At 35.8% G+C, this 7465-nt stretch overlaps 1 long non-coding RNA gene across 1 annotated transcript; it reads left to right on the top strand.

The window, feature by feature from the left end:
* The first annotated feature begins 5356 nt into the window (after positions 1-5356).
* Positions 5357-7089, top strand: LOC118492570. The gene is made up of 3 exons (XR_004894543.1): positions 5357-5496; positions 6012-6078; positions 6877-7089. It is a non-coding gene; the product is annotated as an uncharacterized LOC118492570 (long non-coding RNA).
* The last annotated feature ends 376 nt before the right edge of the window (positions 7090-7465 follow it).

Here is a 7465-nt window from a genome sequence, read left to right as displayed (position 1 = left end):
GAAAAGTCCTAAATCCTACAATGATTTTTTACATGTCGGTTCTGTTCGATTATGGTGGGTATGGAAACATTGATAACCATAACCGACCCGCTACATTCGGTTTTCAAAAAAACATTAACCGACCCATCGGTTTTTTCTTTGGTTCGGTTTTTTCGGTTCGGTTTTATCGGTTAATTCAGTTATGGTTCGGTTAATTCGGTTTTTTGCACACCCCTAGTGTAAGTAATTACACTATGAAGCTCAAAAACTCATTTGAGCACTTTGTCAAATATCCGGTAGGCATTATTCTTATGCTACCATTTTAACTACTTAGTCAATCAAGTTCACGTAACCGTAAATCATTGAATTAACACAACATCAATCATTGTATGCTAAAATATCAATATCATACAAGGATTTGGGATTGTTTTATCACTATTAAACAATCCACTGCATTAGATTTGTGGAATTTATCCGATCATCAAACTTAGCCTAGTACTTTAAACACTCATAAACATATGATGATTTTAAACATAGTCTAACATGAATATATCATCATTTTCATCATATCACACAAAACCCATTTCATGTCAAGCATGATCATGTACTCAAACACTTAAATTGTTTAAGTATCTTCTTATTACTATCATGTATGATGATTCTAAACACATGTATATCATCAACTTCATCATATTATTAAAACCCACTTATCCTTGTGCGGTAATTCATCTAAACATTCAAATCATGGCAATATATGTATAATTTTCACTTAGAGTTTTGTTCCTAAGCAAGTATACATCACTAATTCAGCCATAAATTCTATAATTCATACATAATTCGCAAATTATTATGTTCATCAAATTTCACAACTTCAAGAATCATCAAAATTCTACATACCTTATGATCCCCTAGCATGGGTGATCGTTAATTCACGTTCATTCATGAATTTGAGCTCCAATTAGCCCTTCAATTTGATGATTTGGTTGAATTAGGTTTTAGCTCCTTGGAGCTTCTTCCGATCGATCCAGAACACACATTGTGTGTGTGTGTGTGTTTTTTTTTTTGTTTTGCTTTCTTTTATTAATTCAACTTTCAAGTTATCCCACCTTGGACCCTCATGTTTGGTTAATTATTAAGTAGGTCACAACCTACTTATTTCCAACAATATTTCTTTTGTTAACTAGGTTAAACATTCCTAGTTAACTTAGTGGGTTCGGGGGATTTGCAACCCGTTTTATTTTAAGTCCCGTTAACTCGGGCCTCTTGTAAACCTTTATTTTATCGAAAGCTTTCTTTCACCTTTTATTTAATATTAAGCTTATTTATTTAAATCCTAATATTCACCGGGTTAATTTTTACCACAAATGGTATTTTACCCGCCCTTTAACATTATCGTGGTTTAATTATCAAACCCGTTTTCGGGGTGTTACAAGTCTACCCCCTTAAAGAGGTTTCATCCCCGAAACCTTTCTTACGTAGTTCATTACGTTTAAACCTAATGCACTTAGCCTCGGTAATCCTTGGCGCATTGCTCATACTTTAACGATTGGTTAGTATTACCAGGAAAGTATGGTAATATCTTTTTGGTTACAAAGCATATGTGTCTTTTATGCGAAATAACGTAACTCAATGTAACGTGATTTCGTTATTTCGACCCGTTTGGTTAACTTAGCGAAATCCATTGCTTTTATACTATCGAACTTTTCATGAATCTGTTATTTTAACCCGTTTGGATGTTGTAGTGTAATACGTCACTTTTAACTACCCAAATTCTTTTGTTTTCGAATTTATTCATTCGGTTCATTCATAGGGAATCCACCACTTAAGAACAAGCCGAATTTCTTGATTTTTATCTTAGTTATTCAACACAATTCAGTACGAAAATTTTAACATAATTCTATAAAGCGTATAGCCACATACCTTATAGCTTTTCTTTCAATCGTTCCTTTGTTCAATTTGACTTCCCAACACTTCACTTGTGTTGTCTTATGATCCCTTAGTATAGGTGATCGTTACTCTCCATTAGTAAGGCCTCATGGGCTGTCATTTTTGTTTTGTACTCATTTACCTTTATTGTTTTACTTGACCGAGTCGCCATTGAGTCACTCAGTCATATGAATTTATCATCATGCTTTTCCCACGCTAATCCTATACTGAAAAGCGCATTGGACAAGTTTTTAAAATTTAAAATTGACCTTATCCGGTCTTGCCGGTTAGACTTACCAGTCACCGGTTAGACTTACCAGTCACCGGTTACTTTATACCCCACTGCTCAGGTATACAAACATTGCCTTTCCTTAAGGCTTACAAGCATTTATGACCCCTAATCCCGTAGCTCATGCTACAATGGGGTCATGCTTTACGTTATGTTTAAGTTCACAACAATCTTTTTGTTTTCGAAACTTTCCTTTTGAATTTATCGTCTTACACCTATTGGTGTCAAGACCTGTTTCTTTTAGTGTTAATCGTTTCCCAATCCATCTCATATTATTCATGTTTGATAAAACGTTGTTTTTGACTAAAACTAAATTTTAATTTAACATTTTATCTTTAATTTATGTCAAGCAATTTTGACGATTTGGAATTTATTCTTTTAAAGTCCTTGTTTTAAGCGGGGATTCTCAACTGGTTCCCTCATTTTGTCTAAGTAACCCGTAGGTTTTTTCACTTAGCCTCGTAGGCTATTTCTTTAGGCTTTCACCTCTTTAAGGCGAGACCCTTATAGTTCATTTCTTTTTATTCGTGACCCGAGGGTCATTTTAGTCCCGTAGACCTTTATACTTTTTATAACCCGAAGGTTATGATGATCCCATAGATTATACGTTTTACTCGTGTCATTCTTAAAAATATATTTAGTATCAAGGCACTCTTTTTTTATGTTTGAAAATGTTGGGTTTGAACCCTACCAAAGGAACAGATAATAAAAGCCAAAACTGGATCACATCAGTAGATTCAAAATAAGCAGATGTCTGGTTGCAAGTCTCTCCCCTTGAAAGTGGTTTCAACATCTGCTGACCTCCTATCTGCTGATCATGCAATCTGCTGACCTACAACTGCTGACCAAGACAAAGTCTGATAGAAGAACTAAAGCTCTGCTGCTCAATCTACTGCCTTGGTTCAAGCTCTGCTGATCATGACAAGTACTGCTGGGTTCACAGCAGTGGAAGGATGCAGCAGCAGTTTATGTTTAGTTTATGCATTGAAATGTAATATCAGTAGTTAGCATAGCAGTGTTTGTATAGATCAGAGGTTAGAGTTTGTTAGGAGGTTAGATGTCACTTTCATGGTGACGTCAGCTTTGATGCTCAGTGGTTTGCAAGTGGCTATAAATAGAACAGTACTCTGTACTGTTCTGTTTAGCTCATTCACCATCTTCTTTCTGCACGAACAAACACTGAGCTCAGGCTGAGGGGGAGTTTGCATATCATACACACATTGTAATCAGAGTTTAAAAATAAATTTAATCATTTGATTCAGTGTTAGAAAATGTATGATTGATAGCATTTCTTCTGTTTGATTGTGAAAAGTTTGGTTCCATTAAATTCCGCTGCACTACTCTTTCATTTGTTCATCTAAATTCAAACACAAATCACAATCAATCCAAACTCAGATCCTAACAGAAAATCATTTGTTTTCACGTTTGAAATCTGTTAACTTTGACTGTAGTCCATGACTACAATCGTTTTCTTTCTGACCATTCTTCCGACTTTATGACTTCTTACGTCATTTACGCGTCGGTTTGTCTCACGCTTACCGTTATCTGGTTTAAGCCTATTTTTTTTTCAATCCGTTACTTGGTTTGCGTTTTTCTTTTATATTCTTTCAAGACCCATTACATATGCTCATTAATATTTCGCGCTTCCATTATTCAGGTTTACGTCAATATTCATATTTAATCTCGTCCCATTACCGGGCTCATTATTCTTTTGTTTTTAACGCTCCCGTTACCCGGTTTTCGCTTCCTTATATTAGCAGGCATTATACTTTATCTGACCTGTTTGACTTGTTCGTATGAAATCCATCACTTATGAACAGTCAAACTTTATTCTTTATTCAACCTGTTCAACCTCGGAATAGTTGAACATAATTATCACAAATTTATTTGCGAAATCTTATTAGCTTTTAGTCATAACTCATAATCCGAGTCTTTTTACTTTTAATCCGCGTTCCCGTTTCTCGGTTTACGTATGTATTTAAAATCCTACCCATCAACCGAGTGTTTTACTAAAGTCATCGTTAATGCAATCATTCTGGTATGCATTAAGACTTCATTTTGACCTGTTTGGTTGTCTTAGCGAAATCCATCGCTTTTATTCAACCAAACTTTTATTCTTCATTTGACCATCCTTGACGACCTTATAAACTATGAATGATGATTATCATCATCATCATCATCATCATCATCATCATCATCCTTTCTTTACTACGGTCGAAGTCAACGACGTTGATCGTCTTTCCGTGTGGGTGATGTGTCTAAAATACAACATATAAATTACATCAAAGGAGGCATAAAATCAACCATTTTCTAGTACTAATGTTGGAAAAAGCTTGCGTTTTTGTTCCTTTTGAATAAACAGGGTTAAGTGAGCTTAAAAGAACAAAAGAAGCGAAAAGAAAACGAAAACCAACATAAAAGGCTATAAAGAAGGATCGACCAACTTGCCGAACCCCCGTCCACATCCAAACCCAAGAAATAACAAAGACAGAAGCTCTGGCACGGGGCCGTGCTCACCTAGCACGGGCCGTGCCCGGTGGGAATTTACTGCAACAGAAAGAGACAACAACAAAAGACAAAATTCAAGCTCAACACGGAGCCGTGCTAAGCTAACACGGGGCGTGGCCAACTCTTAGATTTCCAGAATCTGAAGAAGTACAGCAAGTACATTGGCCACGGGCCGTGTCGTTGACACACGGGGTCGTGTTAGTACAAGTCTGACACTTAAGTTAATGTAGAAGAGAGAGACTACCACGGGGCCATGCCAGGCGGGCACGGACCATGCTAGATGTTCTGTTTTCAGCCATAAATAGGGATGCTTGGTTCCACTTCAACTCATCCCTTGGCAAACAACTTCTCTCTCACTTGCCACCACTCCACCACCACTATAACACCATCATCCACTTTCCATCTTTAGAGTGTGTGTGTAACACCCCGAAAATATAAATCCTTATATTAAAATTTTAAAGAAATAACAAACAAGAATTTACCAACTAGGAACTTAACCTAGTTAAATTCAAGTCTTGAAATAATTCATAATATGGTTAAACACTTAAACTTAGGGATAAATCAAAGTTGAGGGTTTAAAATTGTCAAAACAGAAACTTAGGTTACTAATTGTAACCAAAACAAAACCAAACACCCCAAAAACTTGGTGTCTGGTCGATCAAGAGAGAGGGGCGACCAAGGGGATTCACTTCAAACCCTAGTTTGTCACAAAAAGCTCAAATTGGAAGCCTAAATCAAGTTTAAATCGAATTCTAAACACAAATTAGTGATCACCTCATCATAGGGATCAAAAGGTATGTATAATTTTGATGTTTTGATTCACCATGAATTTTAGGTTAATGGTGAGAAAACTGAAATTGAGCCTAGATATGTTATGTATGAATGAATCTTGAAGTAATATGATGTTTAGGGTTAAACCCTAGATGATTATTTGTGAAAATCATTGCATGATACATGAAGAAATTACAATCACCATTATAGGTGATATATGATATTGTAAAGACTAGACAAACACTAGGATTATGAATTTTTAATCTAGTGAAAAGCTGAATTGTATGATGAAATTCAGTAATTTGAATGTTTAAGTGTGTACGATTTGCTTAATTGAAGTGAAATTAGATGTAAATAACAAGTCATGAACTTGGTAATGACTATGTAAAAATCTGACCCGCTAGGTGTTTGTTGAAATGCCTAGGAGGGGATTTGAATGTTAAATTTTGGATGAAAGCGCAGATTTGATGAATGTTTATAATAATGCGTTAATACTCATGTAAAGGGTTCTAAACAAGTTGTAAACTGAATTTCCTAGGCAAAGAGTCCGGATCATCAAGCGGACAAGCCGGAGGGAATTCACGGGAGAAAGGCGTGCTCTAAAGGTAAAAAATTCCGCTTCGTTACATTAAGATTATTTGTTGTTTTTATGTCATAGTATAAAGCATGGTAAACAAGATAGACCAATATGTCACGAAAGTGACTTTGCGTCTCAAACAAGTAAAATGGGTCAAAACATGCATTAGACAAAGGGTTCTTGAGATACCTTGATTGGTGTTCAAGTTCTGGCACCCAAACGGGTCAAAACAAGCTTGAGAGTAAACGAGACGAATGGTTTCAAATCAAGCGTAAGCCGTGTAGCGGACACGCTAAGCTAGTAGAGAAACTTAACTCCTAATACAGGAGTTAAGGTTCTGATTGGTAAACATGCCAAGTAGTGTCGATTGACAAACACAAAGCCTTGAATTTAAACATGTGGATTATTGCGTATGCAACCCATCATGGGGAAAATGAAACATGATAGCGGGTAATAATTAGAACATGACTATCCTAACTTTGGTTTGATGATAATTATATACAAGATTCATTCACTGCAAATTGGCAATAGAATGACAATAACAACAAAGCAAGAAAACATGTACACTGACCACCGTAAGTTACGGTGATACCGTAACTTACGGTAGCAAACAAATTGCTACGGTGGGATGCTACTGCCTTACGGCAGGTCAGAAACTTCCAGGAGCCACCGTAACTTACGGTGACTACCGTAAGTTACGGTAGCACCCAGATCCAAAAAAACTGAATTTCACTATTCTTGGTTGCGTTAATTGGTTTTCAAACACCGTTTTGATTATATTATTGTCCTAAGACCATAATACTAACATTGGTCTAAAAATGTTCAGTTTTTCAGGTTTTCTCGTAGAAGGGTGATGATCAAGCATTTGTATTTGAACCGAACACTCAAGCGAACGCTTCCGCACTTGATCTTTTGTTTTAAAATTATGTAACAGTTGTAGATTCTACCTTGAATAGGGTTGCGCAGGGATATTATCGTGAATGTTATGTGCAGTTATGTTTTCAAATCCTGAAAGTTTTTGTAAACTCCAAAATTGCTATGAAAGGCAAGGTTTTATGTTATTAAATCTAGTGCTTTTAAACTGGGTCTTACAAGTTGGTAATCAGAGCTCAAGGTTGTCAATAAGTGTTCGGTTCAAGCTTGATCAAACATCCGGTAAGAGTTAATTATTTAAATAAAATTTGATGAATATAGAAATAAATCATGAACAAATATGCATGAAAAAGAGTGCTTAAGCTCACTCAAACACAAGAAATGCATGAAACAAGAATGATTGAATCAAGTTATGAACTTGATTGAATCAAAACAAGTAAAGCATGTGTTATAAATGGAATGTTTAACAATATATGTAAACATTTCAGTATTAAAGATGGCGGACAGAGGTGATGATGATGTGGTGCCAAGAGTCACCGAAC

The sequence above is a fragment of the Helianthus annuus genome, chromosome 5 (genome assembly GCF_002127325.2).
Source record: "Helianthus annuus cultivar XRQ/B chromosome 5, HanXRQr2.0-SUNRISE, whole genome shotgun sequence".
In the NCBI taxonomy this organism is placed as follows: Eukaryota; Viridiplantae; Streptophyta; class Magnoliopsida; order Asterales; family Asteraceae; genus Helianthus; species Helianthus annuus.
This window is presented reverse-complemented; position numbering and strand designations above follow the sequence as displayed.